Source organism: Phoca vitulina, unplaced genomic scaffold, assembly GCF_004348235.1.
Source record: "Phoca vitulina isolate PV1807 unplaced genomic scaffold, GSC_HSeal_1.0 scaffold22, whole genome shotgun sequence".
In the NCBI taxonomy this organism is placed as follows: domain Eukaryota; kingdom Metazoa; phylum Chordata; class Mammalia; order Carnivora; family Phocidae; genus Phoca; species Phoca vitulina.
This window is the reverse complement of record NW_022589725.1, coordinates 17,494,385-17,519,817: the sequence shown is the minus strand read 5'-3', so window position 1 is coordinate 17,519,817 and position 25,433 is coordinate 17,494,385. Positions and strand designations below refer to the sequence as shown.

Here is a 25,433-nt window from a genome sequence, read left to right as displayed (position 1 = left end):
CCTTCATTCATAGATATGTGTTGAGCACTCACAGTATGGCAGTTGGAGATGAACTGATAAACTGATAAACGTGATGCCATCTTGGCCATTGGGCTGGTTGACCTGAGGAGATGCTCACTGTGGATGCATTTTGAAATGTTGATGTGAGCGCACAGAAGTGATGGAGTGGGTGGGGAAAGACTTTTCAGGGAGGGCTTCCCAAAAGAAGTGGCACTGAAGCTAAGTTTTGGAGAATGAGCCGTCATCAAGAGTAGCTCCAGAATGTGGGAAGGGATTTCAGTAGAGTTCTAACTGGACCGTGGAACTTAGGGGAGGCAGCAGATGCTATGATTGACTGATCTTTTATGCATGTTTCAATTGGGAAGATGAAGGGTGGAGGGCACTGATGGAAGTTACATCAAGGGTAATGGGAGAAAGAGTCCAGCAGAGAGGGGGAGGAAAGAGCATCCAGGAGAAGGGAAATGCTTGAGCCAATTAATGGAGGTGTGAGAAGGCAGGGCACATTCAGGGAACTCACCACCCAGGATCTCTCAAGAATGCCCAGAGGCCAGGGTCCCATGGAGAGGGACCATCCCGCCTGGCCATGGACCTGGGCTGCCAGAGATGAAAGGACCAACAGGTGGGAGATGAACAGACTCTGTGACCACTCAGATGAGACTCCACGCAAGCACTTTCCCCCTCTGCCCACTTCTTCCTTTTCTGAGATCACTGACCAATCTTACCTGCCCACCCTACTCTGCTGCAAGCTGCAGCTGATGATACCCAGAGCCTGTGTGAGTTGATGGTAGGCACGGGATCTCTAAGTGCATGTAGACTTTGGGATCAAGATTGCCATCTGGGGAGAAGTTGGAGCAGATATGAAGAGAGAAGGCAATACAAGAAGCAGGGAGGGAGGGAGGGAGAAGAGGGAGACAGAGAGGTGAGGGGCAAGAATGAGAGGAGACTGTAGGTCATAGTCTAGCCCCTCCTGGTGCTGGCTCACTTCCTTCCCATGAGTTCTGCAAGAAACTTTTGTTCTTTAAAATCAGTCTCTCTTTACTTTGGCTGGCTCAAATGGCTTGTTTCTTGCAACCAAAGGGTGCCATGAGTTGATTTCTCTAAGTCTCAATTTCTGAGCCCACCAAATGCATTGTTGGACTAGATGCTGTTTAAAGGTTTTTTTGGCTCCTTGATCCTGATATTTCTTTTATTTCACCATGCCTAACATGGCATCTTGCACACCACGGATGTCTAGTAAATATCTATCAACATAATTTTGAATGCGTTTTGCATTATGACAGGATAACATTTTCACACCAAGTAATTAGTACTACAATACACCCAAGAACCAAGGGGGAGCTTTGGTGGAATGTAACCTTGGGGTTAAGGAAACTTGAATAGATCCCTAGAAAAATTATATGAAATCTCCCATCTAATCTGAAACAGAGTTCAGTTAGCAAATTCTGTTTATAAGCACTTTGTTTAGAGGGATAGCTGCCCAGAGAATTTCGCCTTACGGCTCTCTACCAAATACTTACTGGGAAAAGATGCATATTTGCAAGAAATGAACTGAGTCTAAGCTATATACTTTGAATCCTTTGCTTTCCTTTTTCCCCCTCTCACCCTCCCCAGCCTGCACTTGAAGTGGAGGAGGGAAAAACCCAGTAAGGTAGGTCTATCTGGGGCCGGAGACTCATGCACCTGAGCCTACTTAAGTGCCAATTGTGTGAGAGCTGTAATCCGCCCTCCCATCTCCAAGGATGAGTCCAGACACTGTACTGTATAAATATTTAAGATGCTATGGAAATTTCTTAGTGGTGGATAAAGTGGACTCTTTTAATTAAGGTAGCCCTTCTCCATGAAAGATAAACCTGTGGGGTTCAAGTGACAAAGTCTTTGTTACTCAAATTTCCCTACGTCTCTCCACTTTATGAGAACAAATGGTCATATTAGCAGCCATAAATAGAAATTTCGCCAGCTCACTGAGACTTCAGCTATCTATACTTCTATACTGGTTTTGGAAGTGGCGTGTCTGTGGGGGAAGAATTCCCAGAGGCCTCTCTCATAAGCTCATAAACAAATCCGGGAGGCTCCAGATTCGTGTCTGCCAATATCCTGGTCATGTCAGCCATGCCCACTTTATCTTATTCAGTTCTTTTCCTTCCTTTGTATTAAAGGCTCTTATTTTTTGTGTTTTCCCCTCTGGCTTTATTGAGATATAATTGACATACAATATTATGTAAGTTTAAGGTGTATAGCACCATGATTTGATATACGTGTATATTGCAAAACAATTACTCCAATAAGGTTAGTTAGCACATCCATCACTGCCCAGAATTACCTTTTTTTTTTTTTTTTATCCTGTTAAGTTCTTTAACAGCCACTGCTGTATAAGGAACAACCCGGACCTGAGTGGCTTAAGATGACAACCATGTATTTAGCTCGTGCTTGTACTGGTTGGCTATCTGGACTAGACTTAGCCGGGCTCCTTCATGCATCAGTGGTCAACTCTGAATTGGGTAGAGGGCTTTACAGATTTTGGTTGGGTCTTTCACATGTCTGGGGGGCCTTGGCTGGGACAGCTGGGTTGCCTTGGCTCTGGGTCATGAGATCTCTCACCCTCCAGCAGGCTAGCTCAGGCTTACTCATATGGCAGAGTGATGTTCCAGTGGAGAGAGTAGAAGAATGCAAGGCTTCTTGATGTCAGGCTCTGAAAAGGTACAGTGTGACTTCTGCCACATTCTATTGGCCAAAGCAACAGTGTCAACCCAGATTCAAGGTGGGAAGTAGGCTCCCCCTTTTTGTGGGAAACTGCCAAGTATTTGCAGGGAGGGGAATAATTGTGACTGTTTTGGCAAGCCATCTACCACTTTCTGGGTAATGTCAACATACCAAGCCCTTGAAATGGAGAACCTGAGTGGAGTGTAGGTCTCTGAAGTGTTACTTAGCAGGAGGGTCCCCAATCCATAGCTGCTTGGGCCCCAGAGTCTCCCTGCAGTTTATGAAACAGTTCTTTGAGTTGTAACATAGAGCTTCTACCTTCCTAGGATCCCTGGTGTGTCCAGAGGGCCAAGTTGGGGGCAGAGTTGAGTGACAATTTCATCTTCCTTCTGGCAACTAAAACTCTGTTACTGGACCAAACCAAACATGGTTTCTTCTTCTCTTGGAATGAAAATGATCTCCCACGAGGACTTTTTTTGCTTCCCAAGCAAATAGATTTCCAGCCAGCCCACATGCTAGTGTGCCAGACATGTCCAGATATATTTGGGTCCCAGTGGCAGACCTCCCTTAGTCTTCTTTATTTCTCTATAACTCATTAGATATTCTTTTGTAGATTCTTACCTCTTGGATAGCAGACAGAAAAAAATGGAGTCTGAGGCAATAATCCAAACAGTCTCTCTGGTCTCCTTAGAGACTTCCCAAGTTCTTCCTGTGGTGGCATGTGAGATGATGCCTCTGGGTCTTCCCTAGGCCTCCCTGCAGAAAGTCTGCTCTGGATCATCCCTTGAAAGCACAATGCTGAGGGATGATGGCCCCACTCCTGAGTTAACCAATGTTCCCTCACCAGTGTTCCCTCGGAGTCCCCATCATGTCCTCCCGTCAGCCCCTGACCTAGCCTCCAGGGTCCGCTTGCCCCTCTCCATGCTGTGTCTTAGAGCAGATGATTTATGTGCTCTGTGTACACCCCCTCAGCCCCCCTCACCCCAGCAGAGCCGTGGTGGACAGCTTCATGCACAACGACTCATCCCACCTCAAGTGACAAAGGCTGTCGCTCCTGCTTTTCCGCCTCAGATGTTTCCTTGAGGCCAAAGAAGTCCACACAACCAGGAAGTAAGAAGAAGTAAGCTTTCCTGGGAGTCATCCTCAACTGGTAGAGATGAGATAAATGCCCCAGCCCCCTGACCTTCAGAGAGGACAGTTCTGAGGCACATTTTACACAGTTCCTCAAAGGGGCCCCAGAGGAATGGACCCCCCATTGTACACCCTTCATTAGCTTCTCCTCCAGCCCTGTCTCACTTCTTTGCTTTCTGGGATCAATCCAAGTAAGGGAGGCACCCAAGTCCTTATCTCAGGTTCTGTTTTGGAGAGAACTCAAACTAAGACAGGCCCCATGGAAAGCCTGGGACTCACAAGTTGGCTTCCTTCTGAGGCCCCTGGTCCTGGGGAGCAGGTGGGAACTTCTGCATCATGTCTGTGCCACACAGGACTTACGGGTGACTCCAGAAAGTAAATCCAGGCCCTATCTCTGTATAACCGTGGTGATCCACTAAGTTGAATTTAAAGAGGCGGCTCCCTCTCCTAGGTCAGTTCCTGAGAACAGGGGAGAAGGAGGTAGGCAGCCCGTGTGGCAATCTCCTCAGAACTTCCCTTAACCCAGTGACAGGCCTCCTCACTCTGGTCAAAGGTCACAATCAGGGAGGATGCAACCTTTCCTTCCGACTGTCTGTCTCCTGCTTTTTCCTCTCTTCTCCCAGAATCCACTGGGAACATAAGAGTGGGCTTTGGGCCTCCGTTTCTTCTCTCATACCTTCCTTCTCCCCAGGCGTGTGGTAGGACTCTGATCTAGTGGCAAAGCCTGCCTCTTGCGATGTTCTGTGGAGACATAAGGAATTTGGAAAATCTTTTTCTCTCTGGCCATGCTTGACATTCCTGCCACTAGCTTTGCTAAAGAGGTGAGGGAAGTCGATTTTGAGACTCTGAGTCAGTCAGTGGCTTCCTCGCTCTCTAAACTTGCACTGTCCCAATATGGTAGCCACAAGCCACATGGGTGTACAATTTAAATGTAAAAACTGATATGCTCAGTTCAGTTATTGGGTGACTTTAGAGTATGTCTGGAACAACTTGGGTATGTGACTCGACTTTTTCAGATAGAAATTTTATAAAGCCTAAATGCAGATCAAGTGTTTTTGATGAAAATTTAACGTCCGAATTGAGATGTGCTGAAGTGGAAATACACACCCAATTTCAGCCTTAGTGCACGACTAGAATGCAAAATACCTCATGAGTAATGTCTTTATATTGTTTACATGTTGAAATGGTAATATTTTGAATACATTGGGTTAAATAAAATATATTAAAATTAATTTCACTTGGCTTTTTTTTTTTTTTTTTAATGTAGCTAGAAAATTTTAATTGCACCCGTGGCTTGCATGGTATTTCTGTTGGAGAACTGGTTCTAGACAATGGTTATCTGCTGCTTCCCTGGAGCCATGTGCCTCTCGGGCCAGTCCCCGGGGGTGGATGGTGGCCAGAAAAGATGGTTTTGAGGGTGGGCTTTCATGTATCAGTTTAACATTTGCGAAGCATTAAATCTGTTACAGATGTATCATCCCTACACCCCCTGGAAGGATAAGAACCCTTTCCTTTCTCTTCTGTGGCTTCTGTATGGGGAAATTGATGAAAAGAAAGATGTTTTCTCGTACCTTGAATTAATCAATTTATTCACCAAGATGGAAAATATAAGTAGAAGGGAATGAATTCTATTTTTTGTTTGTTTTAAGATTTTAAACAGAAAGCGAGAGACAGTGGGGGTGGGCAGAGGAAGAGAGAGAAAATCTCCAGCACATTCCCAGATGAGTGAGGAACACAACCGGGGCTTGATCCCAGGATCCTGAGATCATGACCTCAGCAGAAACCAAGAGTCTGATACTTAACCCACTGAGCCAACCAGGGGCCCCGAGGACTAGATTGTGTTTTAAACAGCGCCTAAGGGCAGGATTCCTGCCCGCAGTTTGCCCAAGAGGAGTCACCCACCTCAGCTGATTGGTCATAGGATGGTCACCTGACCCAAGCTGGGCCAATGAGCTGCTCTCGGGAGACTGGAGTAGCGACTAAGGGATTCCAGCTCCGCAAGGCTCCTGCCTTCAAAAGGGGAGCTCCAAGCCCCAGGGATGGAAATGGGGGCCACCCTTTGTCATGGGTCTGGGGTGTAGGGAAGGCCAATCTATGAGGGAAGGGAAGAGCTGGCCTCTCAGAGAAGACTTCCGGGGTTCCTGGAAGCCCTCTCCGCTCTGGATTTGCCTCTTACTGAGCTCTCCCTGCAGATCTGACCTGAGGTCCTAGAGAAAATACCATGTCCTCAGAATACATTCCCCGATGGTGTTCATGTTACCTGCAAAGGAAAGAAGCTCACCAATACAGAGTAGTGGCTGAGGGGTAGGGAAGAATATTAATGGGAGAGCTTTGTGTTTATAGGTCAAAGGGAAAGTACAAGTAGATAATTTTTTTTTTCCTACAGAAAACGCAGATCAGTGGCCTTCTTGTTCCAGGGTAGCTGACACAGTTTTCAGCACCACCCTACAGCTGCATTTTGGGTTCAAAGGCTTTTGTGGCTGGGCTGGGAAGCACATCACCATTTATAACATTGTTTCTAAGGGAGACACATTCCAAGATCCAAACAATGAATTTAGTAAAGAATGTTTGGCTTTTAGGAGGGATGAGCAGAGCCGGCTGTACCCTGGGGGTTGGCTACCCATTAACCATTAGGCTCCCTTCCCTTTAGACATGGAGACTCACCCTGCAGGGTTGGGGCATGTATTTGGTGATGGTGGTGGTGGTGGGGGGGGTTGTGATAAGAGGAAGGAAATAGATAAGGGGCCCCGCAGCTGGGGTGCTCCAAGCCTTCCTCTGCACTGAGAGTCCTCCGAGTCCAGGGATGGATGAGAGAAGGAGGTGAGAGGTGGACAAAGAAACTTGGCCTCCTTCACTCACGGTCACGTCTGCCCACCCGCCTGTCGAAGGGGGCTTGCTTAGCCCGCGCTCAGCTCAAACCCCGTTTGGAAGAAGGCGGGGTGTTAGAAAATGAATCCCACACTCTCTGTCTGGGGAATCCGGGGCGCTCGAGGTGGGCTCTGCGGGGCAGTGTGACTGTTCCCTGGGAGTGGCTGTCACAGCGCGGGGCGAGCCAAGGGGCTTGGGCCAAGACTCCATCCGGCTTGAAGAGGGCAGCGGCGAAAGGGGTGAGGGGAGCCAGTCCATCCTCTCCACCCCAGCACTCCTACCCCCTCCCCGCCACCCCCCCCCCAGCCCGGAAGAAGCGCTGGCAGCCCGAGCCCCGACTCGCGGGAGGGGAAGGAGGGGACGCGCAGCCCCAGCATTGTCTGGGAGGGAGGGGAGAAGCTCCGCCCCCCAGGAGGAGGGGAGGGGAGGAGGAAGGGCGAGAGACGCGGGGAGGAAGAAAGGCGAGGGAAGAGGGGCGGGGGAGAGATGGAAAGCTAGAGAAAGACGGGGAGAGAGGCCGATCGGACGCGGTAGGGACGGATAAAGGCAGGGGGGCGGGAGAGAGGGCGGGAGGGGCGGAGGGGAGGCGAGGAGGGCGGGGCGCCCGACCCCCAATCGCGCCGCCGCCGCCTGCGCTGCCCGGCTGGATTTGAGCCGGGCCCGCCGCTCGCAGACCCAGGCTTGGGCTGGAGCAACGCCCCCCCCGCCCCGTGGCGAGGCGCCCCCACTTTCCAACTCCGCGGGCGATGCAGCCGGCTCAGGACGCAGGCAAGGTTCGGGGCGCGGGGCACCGGGCGCGGGATGCGGGGCGCAAGGTGCCGGGCGCGGGCCGGTCCTCTCTCCCCGGCCTCCCTCCAGCCTCGCCGAAAGTTTTCCCGCGGTGTTCCCAGCCTGGTCCAGGTCAGCGCCTTAGTCCTCGCCTGCCCTGGTCTCCTCTCTCCTCCCGGGGCCGCCGGGGGTTCCCGGGCGTGCGGACCCCCCGGGGGCCGCGGAGGAGCCAGCCCCTGCGCGCCCCGCCTCTGGCCGGAGAAAGTTGTGGCTCCAAGCTCGTCTTCCCCCTGCGACCCCTGGGGGTCCTTCCTTCCCTCCGCACCAAGGGCGGCGACAGGAAGGCGCCCCCGCCCCATCCCCGGGGTTCCCGGGACTCCCTGGCGAGCTGGGGCTGGGCAGCAGGTGCAGGGATGGGAGGCCCAGACAGCGCTGGGGGGTGCCCGACCCTAAGCGGGTCCCCATCTTCCCTGCCCAACGGACAGTTCCCCAGAGGCGGGTTCCAGCACCCGGCGGGGGCAGGCGGCGCGCCCGAGGCCCCTTCTGAAGGGCGCGGGGGCGCTGGGGCCCTTGGTCCTCGTGGCACTTCCCGTTGCGGTCTCCCCGCCCGCCTCCCGAGCTAGCGCCGAGGTCGTTGGGGACCTCAGCTTTGCGTCCTCTCTCGCCCGAGAGGGGCAGGCTCATTGGGCGACCCAGGCACTTCTGCATTTCGGGCGCCTGCTTTGCATTCAGCTCTTAAACTGGGAGAACCCAGGGGACAGCTCGGAGCAGCGCGGTGGCCCGGCAGGGCGACAGAGGGCTCCATCTTACTGTGGGGGCTCTCTGTGGCTCCTGGGTTGTTCGCGCACCTCTGCCCCTCAGTGACAGCAGGGTCCCAGGGCTGCGCTTCTCAATGCTGCACGGACTTTATTCCCAGGTGTCGGGAATCCGGGTTCTCCCAGAGGACCGAGGCCGTAGCGTGGGCCAGGTTTCTAGTAAGTACCTTCATGTGATGAATGAAAATTTGAACCAGGGAGCTGCCAAATAATAATTCATCCTGGAGTGGGACTCTGTTCCTGCCCCAGCTGATCTTGGTACAATGGGAGGAAAGAATTGGAAACAATGATTCTTTTAAACAGCTGGGATTCGGAGCCAGGGACCTTGTTTCCAGAGCTTCTGGAGGAGGAATCTGGGGTTGGATTTATTTTACTTATCAATCTTCACTTATTTACTGGGAACTTTTTCTGCAGGTGGTCTGAGGAATTAAAGAAACTTCTCACGGCTAAGATAGATTGGGTTTTTTGAGGGGAGGTGTTTTTTTGTTTTGTTTTGTTTTAACTTGTGTCCAAATGCGGTGTCCCAGGGACTAAGTGTGGAGTCAGCCTGGGAGGTGCCCACTTGAGATCAGAGACCCTGGAGTGGGGTGGTGAGTGTGGGCACCAGCTGTGCTTTTTCCTCTGGACAGGGCAGCCCACTAGAAGAGGGCCACACGTGGTGGCTGAGCTCGGAGAGGTGGGGTAGTTTGGGAAAGATGGTAGGTGGTTCTTGCCCTGGCTAGAAGGAAGGGAGCCAGAGATGTCGCCCATCTGGGCACCTGGGAGTGTCTGCTGGGCTGGGGAGGCTGGGCTGTGAGTCCTGCTCCCCTCCTTCAGAACACCGGAGAGCAGGGGAGAGCAGGGGAGGCCTATCGGGAGACAGGATGATCTAGCTGGGGTAGAGCCGAGATGTATCCCATGCTCCTTGCCATCATTTTTGTGCTGTTGAAATCCAGTTAGGATGAGGGGCATCTTTAGGCAGCCTGGCATGCCCCCTCCAGGGGAAGGCGGGGGTGGGGGGGGAAGGGGTGCCCTCTGCACCTGACTGCGTGGGCCAGGGCGTGCGTACCTGTGCCTCGGGTGGTGGCATCCCCACCTTCGTGAGGGGGGTCTCATCCCGCCCCCGGGGCTCCAGAGCCCCCATCTCTGCATTTCTACACAGCTTCTGTTTGGGGCTGCAGCCCTCTCTCCAGTTTGTGTCCTCTTAGAGGTCACTTAGCAGTGGTAGATGCCCTACACCTGTTTTCCATCCTCAAGCCTTCCGTTTCTCAGCTGCGCTGTCCTACCCGGGACCTTTCAGTCACCCCCCGGTTTTGCTTTGATTTCTTGGTCTATTTCGCGGGGCCCCGGAGCCAAGCTTCGTGTCTGCCTTCTGTGCGTGAGCTGCTTAGGAACGGCCAAGAGACTTGGCTGGAGAGGTGCCCAGGACTGCACATCCTGGCACCTCTGCTGGAGTGCCGATGACTGGCCCACAGCACAAAAGAACGTTGGCCGGATGATTGCCTTCAGTCCTCCCTAGGATACTCGGGCCGGAGGTGTCCTCACTGGGAGACCTGACTGCCAGAGAATCCTGCTGGGAGTGCCAGGAAAGGGACTGGGAATTGCCCCTGTCTCCTTCTCTCCCGCAGGGTGAGGAACTGGGCAGGTCTCAGCAGTGTGCTTGGAACAGAACAGGACGGCCAGTTTCCGACTTCAAGATAGAGCTGCTGAGAGCTGCTACCACTGGGTTTCTAAAACTAGGGCAGTGGTCCCCTTCTGCCACCTCCCTGTTTCTCCCACCACTCCTTACAATATGGTCCAGTGATTTACCCTAATGACACACTGTCCTATTTAAACACCTCCCTGCATATCCAGAAGAATTTTAAGTGAGTCCTTAAGGTGGGGTAAGCTCCTGCAGACCTGTGATTGCTGGTTTCAGTTCTTTGGCCTACTTGTGGGTTCCCATGGAGGGTATGTGAGGTTGGAGGGAGAGGGTAGGGCGGGAGGCACAGGGGAAGCAGGCACAGTAAACAGGGACATCCTCCAGACTCGGCCGGCAGGGTGTCCAGTGGGTCATTTTTGATCATCCCTGGGATGGCAGGCAGACTCTGGAGCCTGTAATCACAGGTTGATGTATCTGCTTGGGATGACAGCTTGAGGCTGCAGGACTCCTGCCCGAGCCAGCCATGGCTGATTCAGAGAGGAAACCTTACGCCGAAGAAGGGGGCAGGGAAGGGCTCTTGGCTAATTCCTGTGGGATGAGTAAAGTGACATAGAAGGGCTTTTCCTATTCATCCCATTGATAAAACTTGACAAAAAGATACCTGTGCTGTCCTTGGACATCTCAACCCAAAGTGATTTGGCAAAGTAGGCTTATTTCACCAGCGTGGCGTTTCCCCGTAGTTGACACTCAGTTAAGTGATCAACTGCTCATTTCTGAACGAGTAATGCAGAGTATTGGATTTGGAGTTTGAATGGCGTTTTACCATTTCCAGCCGCATGATATTGGGCAATGTGATAGATGCTGTCAGCATCCTTCCTGTGTTCCCTTGGCCTCAACCAGCGACTGATGAGAGAAGGTATATAAATACCCCAGCTCCCTCGCTTCTCTGCTGGGGTGGCGTGGGGGCACGTGCTATGTTGTCCATCAGAGTTGCCTTGTAACTGGCTTCCTTCACAGGCCACTGTCCCTTCCCTGTTTCACTTTCCAACCCCCTTCCACTTGCACTCGGATCCTTGTTTTAGGGTCAACTTCGGGGGGAAAGCAACCTAGGATAGGCTTTAGGCTGCAGTTAAACAGTCATGAAGGCCTCTGAGGCTCAGTTTCCCCAAGTGTAAGATGGCAGTTCTAACTATCTCCCGGTGATACTGTGACGTGCGTTCAGACGGGAGCCTGGTACACAGCACTCAGGCAGCCATCTGCTGCTCATTGGTTAAGATAGAAGGCGCCCCGGCGGATTTGGGAGTGGGTATTCTGATGGCCCGTGAATGGCCGATCATAACGCTTTGGAGAGAGGCTGTCCTTCGGCTAGGTGAGGAAACTGAGTACACCTGCTCGTGGCTGTCACATCTAGGCTGTGACCAGTGATAAATGCTGAATAACTGCGTGGGTGGCACTGGGCCATCCTGGAGTTCTGCTGTGATCTTTCCTGCTAGCGAAGGGGGATTCAGCAGATATTAGCCCAGCCGCCGTCTGCCTTCCTGGTGTAGCGGCTTCTCTTTACGACATAGGCGTGGTGTGTCCCCAGAGGAGGTGGCCAGGGCGGTGGGGAGGGAGGGGGCTGGTTTCTAATGGAAAGGACAGTCCCTACTTTCCTGAACTGCTATGCAATGCCACGGACACCCAAGTGAAAGCCGAGAAGAGTCCACGTGGTGAAAGAGACCTTTGTATGGCAGAATTCGACATCCCTGCTGTGATTTTACTCATAAAGCTCTGTTGACAGTCCTCCCGAGGGAGTCCCTGACTCAGCAATTGCACAGGTAGGAAATCTTATCCTAAGGATATAATTGGACAAGTGCAGAAAAATATGTGCACAGGGATGTCCCTTGCAGCATTCTTTGCAATAATAACAACCACCGAATGCAGACTAAACCCCAACAAAAAGCAAACGTGTTAGTTATGGTCCAGGTATCCCTCGCTTTTTCAAAGTTGTTTGCCTTAGGCTGCTTGGTTTTTATGAAAGATCTACGTTAGTACCTGTTTTGCTAACAGAAAGAAATCTGAAGAGGATTTTTTTTTTTTTTTTTTTAAAGATTTTATTTATTTATTTGAGAGAGAGAGAATGAGAGAGAGCACATGAGGGGGGGGAGGGTCAGAGGGAGAAGCAGACTCCCTGCCGAGCAGGGAGCCCCATGTGGGACTCGATCCAGGGACTCCAGGATCATGACCTGAGCCGAAGGCAGTCGCTTAACCAACTGAGCCACCCAGGCGCCCCGAAGAGGATTTTTTAAAAAAAATTTTATTTATTTATCAGAGAGAGAGAGAGAGAGAGCACAAGAAGGGGGAGCAGCAGAGGGAGAGGGAGAAGCAGGCTCCCCGCTGAGCCAGGAGCCCGATGCGGGACTCGATCCCATGTATACCTGTTAGCAAGATGTTTCCCAAGGTATCAGAAGAACCTAAGAGAGGTTATTTTTGGGTCTGGGAACGCTAACATTTTCCCATATAAATTAATGGTAATTGTTTCTTTGCTTTATGCCCCTTCGGCTAACGAAAACATTCATAAGAGCACTCTGCTTTTGGGTGGCAGGGAAGACCTGCATATCTATGCACTGGAATACCACTGGGCTACCAAAAAGATAGGGGAGCGATGTGCATTTATTACCGTGGGAAAATACAATACTTCTCAAAAGCAGGTTACCAAACTGTGCTCTTTGTAAAATATATCCTCCCCTCCATTTGTCTCTGGAAGGATGTACAGGCAAATGCTCATGGCGATTGTCTCTTGAGTGGTGAAATTTGGGGGAGATACTGATCTTAGTCTTTTCTTAAGTTAAATATTTTTATTTTTGGGGCGCCTGGGTGGCTCAGTTGGTTAAGCGACTGCCTTCGGCTCAGGTCATGATCCTGGAGTCCCGGGATCGAGTCCCGCATCGGGCTCCCTGCTCAGCGGGGAGTCTGCTTCTCCCTCTGACCCTCCTCCCTCTCATGCTCTCTGTCTCTCATTCTCTCTCTCGCAAATAAATAAAATATTAAAAAAAAAAAAAAAATTTTAAATATTTTTATTTTTTATCTTTAATGATGGTAAAATATACATGATAGAAAATTTGTCCTTTTCATCATTTTCAAGTGCACAGTTCAGGGGCTGTCCGGTCTGTTGTAACAGGATACCACGGACTGAGTGAGCTGCAAACCCCAGAGAAGCCTTTCTTGCAGTCCTGGAGGCTGGGAGTATGAGGTCAGGGTGCCCGCACGGGTGGGTGGGAGGCTCTTCTGGATCTCAGACTTCTCATTATACCTTCAGGTGGCAGGAAGGATGGGGGGGCTCCGTGGGGTCTCTGAGAAGGACACTGATCCCGTTGGTGAGGGGGGAGCCACCCCCTTGAATCATGCCCAAAGGCCCCACTTCCTAATGCCATCGCATTTTGGGTTGGGATTTCAACATAAGAATTTGGCAGGACATGATCATTCCGACGACAGCAGTGACATAACATGTACTCCCAGCCTTGCACGACCATCACCAGTCTCCATCTCCAGAACTCTCCCGTCATCCCCCACAAAGACCCAGGACCCATCAGACATCAACTTCCCATTGCCGACCTGCGAGCCCCTGGTAACCTCAATTCCACGTCCGGTTTTTGTGAATTTGCCTGTTCTAGGTATCTCATAGAATTGGAATCATTCAATAATCTTTTTGCTTCTCTATATGTGTCAAAGAAATAAAAAATGTTTGTTTTACATAACAAGGAAAGAAAGAGCCCTGTGATAGAGTGGTGGTGTTTGGTCCCGGGTGGTTTCATTTCAGGCAGGGCCCCGAGCCCCTGGCCATCCGTCCCGCCCCTGCCATCCTCCCCTGGGGTGGGGGGCAGGCAGCCAGGCACTGACGAATGCAGTGCTCCCGGCCCCCGGAGCTGGCCGCGGTGTGGCTTGCTGGCTGCTGGCAGCGAGACCTCAGGCCCCAGACGGCGGCTTCTGCGGTGGGTTTGAGTGGGTTTGGGGTTCACCGTGCCTTGAACCTCAGAGCTGTCTTGCAGTGAGTAAGGTCCAAACCAGGTAGAGGTGGGTTATTGGGACCATCTTTCTTGAAGGTTGAGCATGACAGCCTCAACATTTCAATTTCGAGCGTCCTTCGTGTGTGTTCCAGATCCTGGGGCTCAACTGGACCTGCTAGATCGGGGGTATGGCTGCTGAATGTTCTGTCGGCGGGCAGGGGGGGCCGGCTGGCGTGCAGGGAGGACGTTAGCTGGTGGGGTCCGTGAGGCCCCAAGGGCTCCGGAGAGATGGGTGGTAGCCTTAGGTAGGCGGCACCCTCTTCCTGAAGCTCCATATGGGATCCTACAGTTGATCACACAGACGTTTGGGACAAGGATTGCTTTCTTGTGTATGTGACAAGGTGATCAGGGACGTGGTGCAGTGGGGTGGGGAGCAGGGGAGATGGTGTGTACGCTCCAGCCTCAGGTCGACCCTGAGGTGAAAGGGGGTCGGGAAGCTTCGGGACCCAGAACTGGGAAACCAGGTCGTGCGGCTCTGTTTAGGCGCCACGGGAGTGGATTAAGTGGCTTTTCTGTGGGACACCTTGTTCTGTGGGAAACGCTTTAAGTTCCTTGGTAAGTGAGCTCCCAGAAGGGCCTGTCGGGCTCTCCAGCGAGTCAGTGAGGATTTATGTGTGGGAGGGACAGACCTGCCCACTGGACTCGGGAAGTTTCTTTACCTGGCTCTGCCTGTTTTCTCTCTGCCCGGTGGGAGGCTGCTCTTTTAATCCTAGACAGTCGGGGGAGTGTAAAGATTTTACAGAGCTGACCTTTGAAGCCCATTTGGAGGAGAAGTTCTGTTTCATGGTGCTGATTTTTCTTGAAAGTTAGTCGCTGGCTGCAGGGCAGGCAGAGGGTATGAATGTGGTTTTGTGGAAAACTCCCCCTCAGCCTCCTGGAAATGCTCTGGAAACCCCCAGATGAGCCGCCTTTCCTGGTACTAGGAAGGATCTGAGATCTGCTGTGTGAGGGTGAATTTTTCCACACACAGGGTGTTAAGGACATGAAAGGAGGGTGGGTGTAAGATCCCCCCCATCCCCCCATAGCTTTCCCAGGGGAGGGCTCAGCACACACTGGATTCTTCCTTTGCTTTTTCTTTCTTACTGCTTCTGGAGTGCCAGGAACCTGCCCATCTTGGCTGCGGAGGGGGGTGGGGGTTGGAGGAAGTCTGCAATCCTGGCTCTTGGGTTTCCAATCCTGGCCCCAGGTAGCAAGGAGCAGAATCCCCAAGATCTCTGCACACAAAGCTCAATCTTAGCCTCTAGCACCAAAAAAGGAAGAGCTGCTGGGGTTCCCTGAGGAAGGGGAAGTGAGGTCAGAGATGAGTCTCAGAGAAATCACTCAGTAAACAGGAAGAGTGGCCAGAAAGAAACCTGTGCTTGTAGGAAATGGGGAGCTGGAGGCAGCCCCTCCTCACCTGCCCGCATAGGTCAGCACATCCCCGCAGAGCTGAGAGACTAGCCACAGACAGCGAGTGGGGGCTCGAGGCACAAGGACCGATGCAGGCCTCAGGCCCTCCCTGTGGGACGGGGCGCCACCTAAATCCCATAATTATCGGGCTGCAGGAAAGCTTAATTTGCCCTTCACAAGGTCGAACATGAAACTACCCTATAAAATAGCCCTTGGTTTTGAGAGATGGGGGTCAAGGGATGCTTCGTCTTCTTTGCCTTATTAGGGCCAGTGTTGCCTCCGCCGACTTCCCACTCTTTGCCTCAGGCCCCCTCAGCCATACACAGGTTTGCATGTTGCTGAATCTTAGCCCAGGAGGGGGTAATCTTGGCAGAGCCCCTCCGGTGGGAGGTGATGAAGGGGCTGCTTTAGGGAGGCAGATGTGACAGGTCCTTCTTTGGGGGGGTCTATCGAATTGGAAGGTTGGCTTTCTAGGTCTCTGGTTCCTCTGAGCCAGAGTCTAAATTCTACACACACACATACACACACACACGCACAGACACACACAGCTTTTTCTGTCTAGAGTTTTTACTTCCCTTAATGCCTTTTTTTTTGTCCTGCTCCAACACCCTGGTTCTCTGATATGACGTTAAGGGCTTTTGGGTTTCCTCCTAAACATCCATCCAGAAGGTCAGAAGCTTGTGGACACTGCTGGGACTTTCCTACAAGCAAGTAGTTGCTCATCCGGGCCTGTGAGGTGACTGTTTGGGTGAGTCCCAGTGGTGACTTTCCAGGTCACTCACCTGGCCCCCCGCCCGCTGGTGTGGAATGGGAGGCAGGCCCTTCTGGCAGGAATCCCAGGACCATTTCCTCAGATCTCTGCTCCGGCCACACTGGGGACTCAGCCCTGTGCACAGAAGGCCTGAGCAGAGCGGGCCGGGGTCCCAGTTGGCAGCGGGAAGAGCAGGGGCTTTGCAGATCAAGCTGCTCTCGGGGAGCCTGGCATGGCTGGAATCTCAGCTCTTCATCTGGAGAGGGTGGGCCAGGCAGGGGCTGTCTCTGGGGATGGGAGCCAAGTTTCCCGTCAGCAGGGGCCTCATACCTGTCATCAGTCAGGCCCCCCGGCTTTTTCTGGGTTGGGGGAGCAGGTGTTTTGTGGGACCTGTGAACGTGAGGGGTAGCTCATTCTTTGGACAGGGGTAGGTGTGACTTAGGGTCTGCGGCAGGTGCCCAAGTCCCTGGCCGGGGGTCTCTATCCCTGGCCCCTTGCAGGGTCTGCTCTACCTACATCCTGTCTGTCCAGCCATTGACTCACTTGCCTGCCTTCCCCAGGCCCACCGGACCCGCTGTGGCTGGCAGCGGAAGCCTCCCCCGCCCCCCCTTTCCTGCATGCCCTGCTCAGAGCCCCCCATATCCAGCGCTTAGCCAGGGCATCACAGAAGGAGTCCTGGGCTTCATGTCGGCTCTGTGACCTAACCTCTGGGACCTTCTGTTTCCTCATCTGTAAAATGGTGAAAATGAAGCCTTCCCTGTGGGTTCTTTCTCGTAAGGAAGAAGATAAAGCTTCTAAAGCCTTGTTACCAGCAATGCGAGCGTCACTGGGGAGCTTGCTTGTTAGGAATGCACATCCTCAGACCCCATCCAGAAGGACTGAATCAGAAGCTGGGGGGTGGGGTGGGGGAAAGGAATCTGTACTTAATGAGCCCTCCAGAGCCTTCTGGTCCACACTCCAGAGTGACTCCTCCTCAAGGATGCGGCTGGCTCAGTTGAGTTTCAGCTGAAAACTCTTTTTTAACCTTCACCTCCAGAGGGTTCTGCTTTGCCAGAACTCACACGGTCCCAGGTTTGACCCCAACCCCCTCCTGGCTGTGTATTTGGGGACAAGTTACTTCGCTTCTTTGTGCGTCATATGCTTCATCTGCAAAATGGGGATACTGAGGTTTCTCCATGGGGTTGTTGGGGGGATTAAATGAGCCAAAGCAGATACTAGGTGGCCCACAGTAAACTCTCATTTATGGTAGCTGTCTATGATTCACATCTGGTGTTTTGTTATTAGCCCAATAATAATAGTGTGATTGTTTTGTTCTTGATTGGTGGGGGAGGGTGTCAAGGTGCCTCCTGAGACTGGTCTTCTGCTAGTTCTCCTGAGCTAAGCCCTTTTCCACCTGCCCACCTCTTACCAAATACCTTCCACTCCCCAGACTCTTTCCTGAGTGGAGCGATTGGGAGAGCTGTGAGGGTGGGTCCTGAATGCCTGGAAAAGGGGACAGAGGAGGTACATTCAGGGAAGGGGGGATCAGTGAGGTGAACAGACCCCAGAGAGGACCCAGGCCTGGCCAGTAAGTGGGCCTTTTATTGAATAAAGGTGGAAGGCAAGGTGTACCGTTTCCTTCCCAGGCAACCTGAATTTTGCCCATGTCTGGGACAGGTTCAGGTTCAGGAACCAGGAGGTGGAATCTTTGGTAATCTCTAAAACTTGGCAGGGTCCCAGGCCACAACTCTAGTCTCCTTCCTCGGGTGGCGCAATAGGGCTGGGGCTTCCTGTTTGCCATCGACACTTCTTCCAGCCCCTATACCAAGGGGCTAAAGTACGCAGGGGTCAGCCCTGTCTCCTCTGTAAGCACCGCTTGGTTACAAAGCAGAGTCCCTCAGGAGACCTGATGAGACAGTCTTTAACACCATAGTATGAGGCACTGTGTAAGATAACTTTCTACTCCAACCCAGGAGCTCCAGATTATCCCCCCCTCTCCCCGGGAGGGGGGCAGGCCAGGACTCAGAGAAGAGGTGGGGACAGGCCCCAAAAAGGGAAGCTGTGGGCCTTCAGTGAGCATTTCCTTTGTTTCTGGGGCCCAGGGCTCGCTTCCTGGCTTCTGTGGGGTGGTGCCTGGGTTTGCATGTCGCGGGGCCCTTTGCGTCAGCTAGCTCTGTCCCTGTCTACACCGACCCTTTGGGATGCTCTACACCGCCCTCTCTCCCCTTTGAGATATTAGTAATGCGGAGAGGGGTGCTGAAGACCCGACTCAGTTTGCTTTTAGAAAATTCTATTCCTTCCATTCCTGAAAGGCTGCTTTGAGATGCATTTGGTGGTGTCCTCAGTTTACACAGCTCTATTCCTATCAGATTTCTAGGCTGTTCTCAGCTCTGCTTGTACATTGGCACCCCCTGGGAAGGCTATAAAAATGCTCATGCCTGGGCCCCTCTCAGAGGGTCTGATGTCATCGGTATGAGCGACAGCCTGGACATGGGGAATTTTGAAATCAACCCCGCTTACTCCCCTCCCCCACCTCTCTGGCCTCACTCAGGGAGAGTCTAAGAAGCATCTAGAATTCGAACCTCTGAGCTGCTGTGTGTCTTGAGGCCAGCTACTTCTCCTTCCCGCTTTGGTTTCCGCTGAGGCCTCGCAGACTGCATGTCCCTCTCGTCTGTCAGAGGGGGGCTCTGTGGGGTTTGCCCCCCTGGGAATTCTCCGTGGAAAGCCCTCCCCTGTACTGTCTTAGAGACTGGGACTGCCTGGGTCCTGTTAACTGGTTGGGGCCCCCCAGCCCCCATCCCGCCCCAGTTGCTGAGGTCATGGCTCTACCACCGGGAAGACGGTATAGGAAACGAAGCGGGTTCTTCGTCTCCTCTGGGCTTTCCTGCCAAGGGCTGGCTTTCCAACCTTTCTGTGCTGTGTTTGCCCTTCTCCCTCCGGGGACCTTCCAGTGGATCGGTAAGATGAGAGACACGTCGTCTCGAGGCTGGAACAGAAACTGGAGGGCTTAGCCAGCTTCCCAGGGAGGCTCTGAGGCCAGATGAACGTGTTGTCCAGGTGCCCCGACAGAACGGGAGTGAGGGCCCTGGAGTTTGGAGGAACCAAGAGCTAAGAACCCAGGAGATTTTGCTCTCCTTGAAGAGAGCTTTGGATGCCTTTTCCCACCTCCTCGAGCTCCTTGAGTGCTCGATGTTTGCCTTCCTCACAGGAAGCTGAGCTGGGGACTTTCAAGGGTTTGCACAGCCCCTCATTTATTCTTGGGGAGGCTGGAGACACCTGTGAGTGGGAGGCTCTGTGAAGAGGAAGAGGGAGGGACCCTTTGTGCCACAGCTGCAGGGGTGTGATTGGTCCAGAGCTCTGGCAAGTGTCTGTCCCCATCCCTGCAGCTCAGCCTTGCACCTCGCCTGGCCAGCTCGTGCGGGCGGCCGCTTCCTCCCAGCTGGACGGCGGGTGGGAGAAAGTGGATTGCTTCTGAGTCTTAGTTGCTCCCTCGTCCTGAGATCAGTTCTTGCGGAGCAGTGCCTGGGAGCTCACCCCCATCCTCCCAGACGACTAGCCAGACGACTGACTAGCACGGGGGTACAAAGGCTGGCCTGCTTGTCTGAAGGTGGGACAAGTCCGTGGAGTTATTCACACCCCAGAGCTCCCACGGGATCAGGCTGTGGCTGGAATCCAGCGAAGCCCCGGTCACCCAGCTCCTTCCCTGGCCAGGTCCTGCTTCCCTCACTTGCTTACAGGGTTCTCTTGAGAATAGTTCCTCAGTAACTCATGTGCCCAAAAATTCTTGTGTGGGGCCCTGCTTCTGGAAATCCTCTTATCCAAGACAGCAGGAATCCACTCCCTTCCTTGAAAAAAAAATGACAATGGGAAGATTCACAGGAGAGAAGCACAGGCTGGGAGCTGGGGTCCAGAAAGGGGAAGCTCCAGGCCCAGGAGGGGAAAGAAACACCAGATGGATGGTTTCTGTGTTCCGTGGTAAGTGCTGTGAGGGACAGGCCGAGGCGTGAGCACCTGCCCCCCCCCCCCCCGACACTGCCCTGGGGCAGCATGGATACTTTGAAGGGGGAGCTAAGTTTTGGATCAGGGTCTGGGGAGCATGTGAGTTTGCTTGGGTCTGTAGAGGAGCCTGGATGGGCACACTCATGGAGCTTGAAAAGCAGGCCTAGAAAGTTCTCTGTGCCTGGGATGTCATCACCTCCAATGGCTTAGGAACCTTCCAGTTTTCAAAACGTTCTCTTGGACCTTAGGGAAGGTTGTGCAAGCAGGACATGATGGATCTTCCCATCCACCACTAGCAAGGTACATGGTACTGCCCAGGCATTTGATGGAGCTGAAGAGAACCTAGAACGTTCTGCCAGGGCGTGAAGTCAGTGCCAGAAGGAAGGAATGACTAGTTGGTGGCCCCAGTGGGTCTCCAACGTGACTAAGGCCTGGGAGGCTCATGTCCTGACGTGGCAAGCCCAATGATACACACACACCTCAAGACATTTTAGCAGATGTGCTTCAATATACATTTTACCTCTGAAAGTCTTTCTACAGGGAAGTTGTACGACGATGTTCCTATAGGGAGTTCAGTAGGTTTAAATATGATTTAGACTTCCAAAGAGCAGCTCCACGTTAATTATTTTTTTATGAATACTTTTTTATAAAGTTATTTTTCTATAAAATTTATGTGTCACGTCAAAGTCGTCCTTTCATTTGCATCCTTTCTCTCCCCTTCTTTTTCTGTGTGGGCAGCTGTGAGCTGTTTCAGTTCTGTGTCTGAGATGCCAACCCACATGGGAAGCCCCGTCTTCCTCCCCATCGTGCTCTCTCTTCCTCAAAGAGATGGTGACGGCCACTTGCCACTTCGGTGTTCTCAAGGCATCATGGAAGTGTTGCTTGTAAATGATTCTTACAAGGCATTTTGGAGTCCCGGAGTGCCCCATAAATTCTTGATAATAACAGAGAAGGCTGAAGAGTTGCAACGAGCCAGCTGAACAAATCCCTCTCTCCAAGGCTGTAGATATTGGCAGGCACCCTTGGAGGAAATGTCCCATTGAATCCACATTCCAGCCCCATCAACCATCTTCCTCTGACCCTTCCTTGTGTGAGGAACAATACTCTGTTTAAGGAATATCAGACTGAACTCTAAATTTCCGGCCCTTTGTTAGTTTTGCTGCTGTGTTTGCCTTAAAGTGAATGTTAATTTAGCGGAACCCCCCCACCCCGCCCCCCCAAACCCCCCAGCTGGTTGGAGGTAGCCAGTGATTTGTGGTGATGGTTGGAAAGTGTCTGAAGAGAGATGCAGATGTTGTCCTTGAGACAAAGAAGGGATTGGGTCCTAGAATCAGTGACCTGTACGTTTAATTCAACAACGTGGTAGGCTATTAAGTGTTTTCCTAACATGCCTAACTCAAGATTTGTAAAAGTAAGAAAAAAGGTGGGGAGATGTTCAGGTTGGAGACAAAGATCAGGCAGCACGAGCCTGTAGGTCTGATACATAGCGATGGCCTTGCTAAGATCACCCAACAGGTAGTGATGGAACCTTGGAGAATCCCCACATTTGGGCCATTGGACAACTTGATTTATACCAATCTGGCAAGTAAAGAAATAGTGATTAGGGAGGTTGAACATCTTTTCATAAATCTATTAACTATTTGTATTTCTTTTTCTGTGAATTAACTGTTCGTGTTCTTTGCCCAATTTTCTATTGGGTGTAGAATCTTTTTCTTGTGGATTTATTAATTTTACAAATTAATGACATTAGCCCTTTGTCATATTGTATTGTAAATGTTTTCTCTCAATTTGTCACAGATTGGTTCCATTTCTTTTCTTTCTTTTTTTTTTCAATTATACCTTCTGGATTTGGAGTCTTTCATAGGAAAGTTTTTCCCACTTCAAGTTGATATATATCCTATGTTTCCTTCCAGCATTTTATGTTTTTTTTTTTTTTTTTAAAGATTTTATTTATTTATTTGAGAGAGAGAATGAGAGACAGAGAGCATGAGAGGGGGGAGGGTCAGAGGGAGAAGCAGACTCCCTGCTGAGCAGGGAGCCCGATGCGGGACTCGATCCCGGGACTCCAGGATCATGACCTGAGCCGAAGGCAGTCGCTTAACCAACTGAGCCACCCAGGCGCCCCAGCATTTTATGTTTTAATGTTTAAATTTTTTATTCATCTATGATTTCTTTTGGTGGAAGGAGTAAGGTAGGGATTTAGCTTCCCCAACCTCCCCTTTCCAAAGGCCAGCCAATTCTCCAACAACATTTTAAAAATTCATCCAACTTTCCCTGGCTATTTAGAAATGCACCCCACATTCTATGTTCCCAAATATATTTGGGCCTATTTCTGTACGCTATATTGTTTCATTGATCTGCCTGCCTATTTTTTCTCAAGTACCAAATGGTTTTAATAACTGTAGAGAAGACTTAAATTCCCTAATTGGTGTGCTCAGTAGATTTAAGAAGGCGTGCTATCAAAGGGAATTGTCTTAAGAACAGGACAGACTGCTTTCAGATGCAAAACAAAATTACTAAATTATAGCTTATGATGGAGGCAGTGAACAAAAGAGAGAGTCCTGCAGAAAATCCAATCCATGAGTTAGAAGATTAGCTGTAGAATTCTAAGGAAAAGAAGGAGATGGAAGGTTATGAGTAAAAATGATATGGTACTTGGGGAATAGGGGCAGGGATGGATGGATGGGTGGATGGATGGATGGATGGATGGATAGATGGACGGACAGTGTTCGAGAGAGGGGGTAGAGACATTGCCGAAGAAGAACCAAGAATGGAAGGAAGAGAAGAGAATCCAAGAAAGAATAGAACATTTCCTTGGTTGGAGGAAGACTTGAATGTTCAGGGTGAGAAGGTCTGTGGATGGCTAGGCATCGCTAATCTGACTTCGGCACCAGCCAGGCTGCGGAATGGGTTCTGGCTGAGGTCCCGCATGACTGCTCAGAGGCTGCTCTGGGTTTTCTTCCTTGGGCTCCTACCACCAGCTTCTGGCTCTGCTGACCAGCCTCCTTTTCAAGGTAGCTTATTCTCTTGGCTTCCGGGGCAACATGTCTCCCTCCTCCTCTTCGAGGGACTCCTTTTCCTCTGCCCCTCACTGCCCTACTGGGTGCATTGGAGCCCTGTCCCCGAGCCCTCTGTGCGTTCCAGACCTCCCTTTCTGGGAGCTCCGTGCGCTCACCTTCCCGGGCCGCAGACCTGGCTGCACCGGAGGGTTCCGTGGGCATGTCTCAAAGTCCGCCCATGTTCCTCAGCTTGGCACTTGCGAATGTGGCACCACCCCCAGCTCCTGCAGCATCCTGGACTCTGCCTTTAACCCCACGGTGACTCTGGCAGCGGGCTCTTTTCCAAACCTTTTTACTGGCATATCACGACTTTTTCCTCTACCTCTTTAAACCCGAGAGACGCTGTGACTCCGCCCCCATCGCCCCTGTCCCTGGATCAGGCCCCTCCGGGGGACCCCTGCCTCTGCTGTCTGCCACAATCCTTCCTCAAAGTAGGCGGGGTGGGGCAGCTGTTCCCAAGTTCAAGTCAGATCACACCGTCCCCTGGTTTCCCGAGGCCTGCAGTAAACACGACCATAGACGGGGTGGTTGAAAACAACAAATTTACTCCCTCACATTCTGGAGGCCAGAGGTCTGAAATCGGTTTCATCGGGCCCCAACCCGGGTGTCAGGAGGGCTCTGGGGTGGAGGGGAGGGGGGGAATCATTCGCTTGCCTTTTCTGACTCGGGGAGCCTTGGGCCTTAGCTCATGGCCCCTTTCTCCATCCTCATCCAGTTCAGTACATTCCCGTGTCTCTCTCTGCTGGGGTTGATGTTCCAGAAGCTCCCTCTGCCTCTCTTATAAGGACACTTGGAACTACATTTAGGGCCCGCCCAGGTAACCCTAGGAAGTTCTCCCCATTCCAAGAACCTTAATTTAATCACACGGGCGGGGGGGGCGGGGGTCCCTGTACCTTATAAGGTAAGGTTCACAGGCTCCCGGGATTAGGACCTGGGTATCTTTGGGGCCATTATTCAGCCTACACGCCTCCCGTGGCACCTCGAACTCCTTGACGTGGTCAAGGTCCCAGACGCCCCCCCCCCACATCTTGCACGGCTCTGGGGTGCGTGCAGCTTCTGTCTGGACCGCTCTGCCCTGGAACTTTGCCAGCTTCACCTCATCCCCGAGGTCTCAGCCTAGAGGTCGCTTCCTCCAGAAAGCCCCTGGGACCCTACCCACGTCCAGATTAGGTGCCCTTCTGTGTGCTGCCGTAGCATCTACTTCCCTTGCTAGAACAGTCTCCCGCTGTCCATCTCTTACTGCATCCTGAGGGCAGGGCTGTGCCTGTTCCCTTTGCTGTTGAATCACCATCAGTAAGCGCAGATCGCACATGTCAGGCACATGAGAAATGTCTGTGAAATGTGTGCACTTGAACCTGCATAGGAAGGGGACTTTTTTTTTTCATTTTTAAAAATTTAAATTCAATTTAATTAACCTATACTGTATTATTAGTTTTAGAGGTAGAATTCAGTGATTCATCAGTTGCATATAATACCCAGTGCTCAGGGACGCCTGGGTGGCTCAGTCCTTAAGCGTCTGCCTTGGGCTCAGGTCATGATCCCAGGGTCCTGGGATCAAGCCCCGCATCGGGCTCCCTGCTCAGCGGGAAGCCTGCTTCTCCCTCTCCCACTCCCCCAGCTTGTGTTCCCTCTCCCTCTGTATCTCTCTCTGTCAAATAAATAAATAAAATCTTTAAAAAAAAAAAATATCCAGTGCTCATCACAGCAAGTGCCCTCCTTAATGCCCATCACCCAGTTACCCCATCCCCCACCCCCCCTCCCTCCAGCAACCCTCAGTTTCTTTGCTAGTTAAAAGTCTCTTATGGTTTGCCTCCTTCTCTGTTTTCCTCTTAAAAAGGATACTTTTTAAAAAAATGAGTACTTGGGGCGCCTGTGCGGCTCAGCCGGTAAGCGTCTGCCTTCGGGTCAGGTCATGATCCCAGGGTCCTGGGATCGAGCCCCGCATCGGGCTCCCTGCTCAGCGGGAAGCCTGCTTCTCCCTCTCTCACTCCCCTTGCTTGTGTTCTCTCTCTCACTGCGTCTCTTTCTGTCAAATAAATAAATAAAATCTTTAAAAAAAAAAAAGGGTACTCACTAGTTATGGGTAATTGTCACTTAAAAAAAAAAACTTTCTCACCAGTCTGATTCTTTCTTCTTTTCTTTCTTTCTTTCTTTCTTTCTTTCTTTCTTTCTTTCTTTCTTTCTTTCTTTCTTTCTTTCTTTCTCTCTCTCTTTCTTCTTCTTCTTCATTTTTGCAGTACATATGTATTCTCATTTTTTTTTTTTTAAAGTAGCGTGGAGCCCAACACAGGGCTTGAACTCACGACC

At 51.7% G+C, this 25,433-nt stretch overlaps 1 protein-coding gene across 7 annotated transcripts in view; it reads left to right on the top strand.

Annotated features, from left to right (window-relative positions):
• The first annotated feature begins 7,164 nt into the window (after positions 1 to 7,164).
• Positions 7,165 to 25,433, top strand: part of RASSF2 (Ras association domain family member 2) — a 41,019-nt gene continuing 22,750 nt past the window's right edge. Inside the window, exons 1-2 of one of the 7 annotated variants that reach the window (XM_032419490.1) lie at positions 7,212 to 7,229; positions 8,384 to 8,441. The gene's annotated coding sequence lies outside the window, so the exon portion shown is untranslated. The other 6 variants (XM_032419486.1, XM_032419491.1, XM_032419488.1 and 3 more) reach the window with 6 other exon arrangements.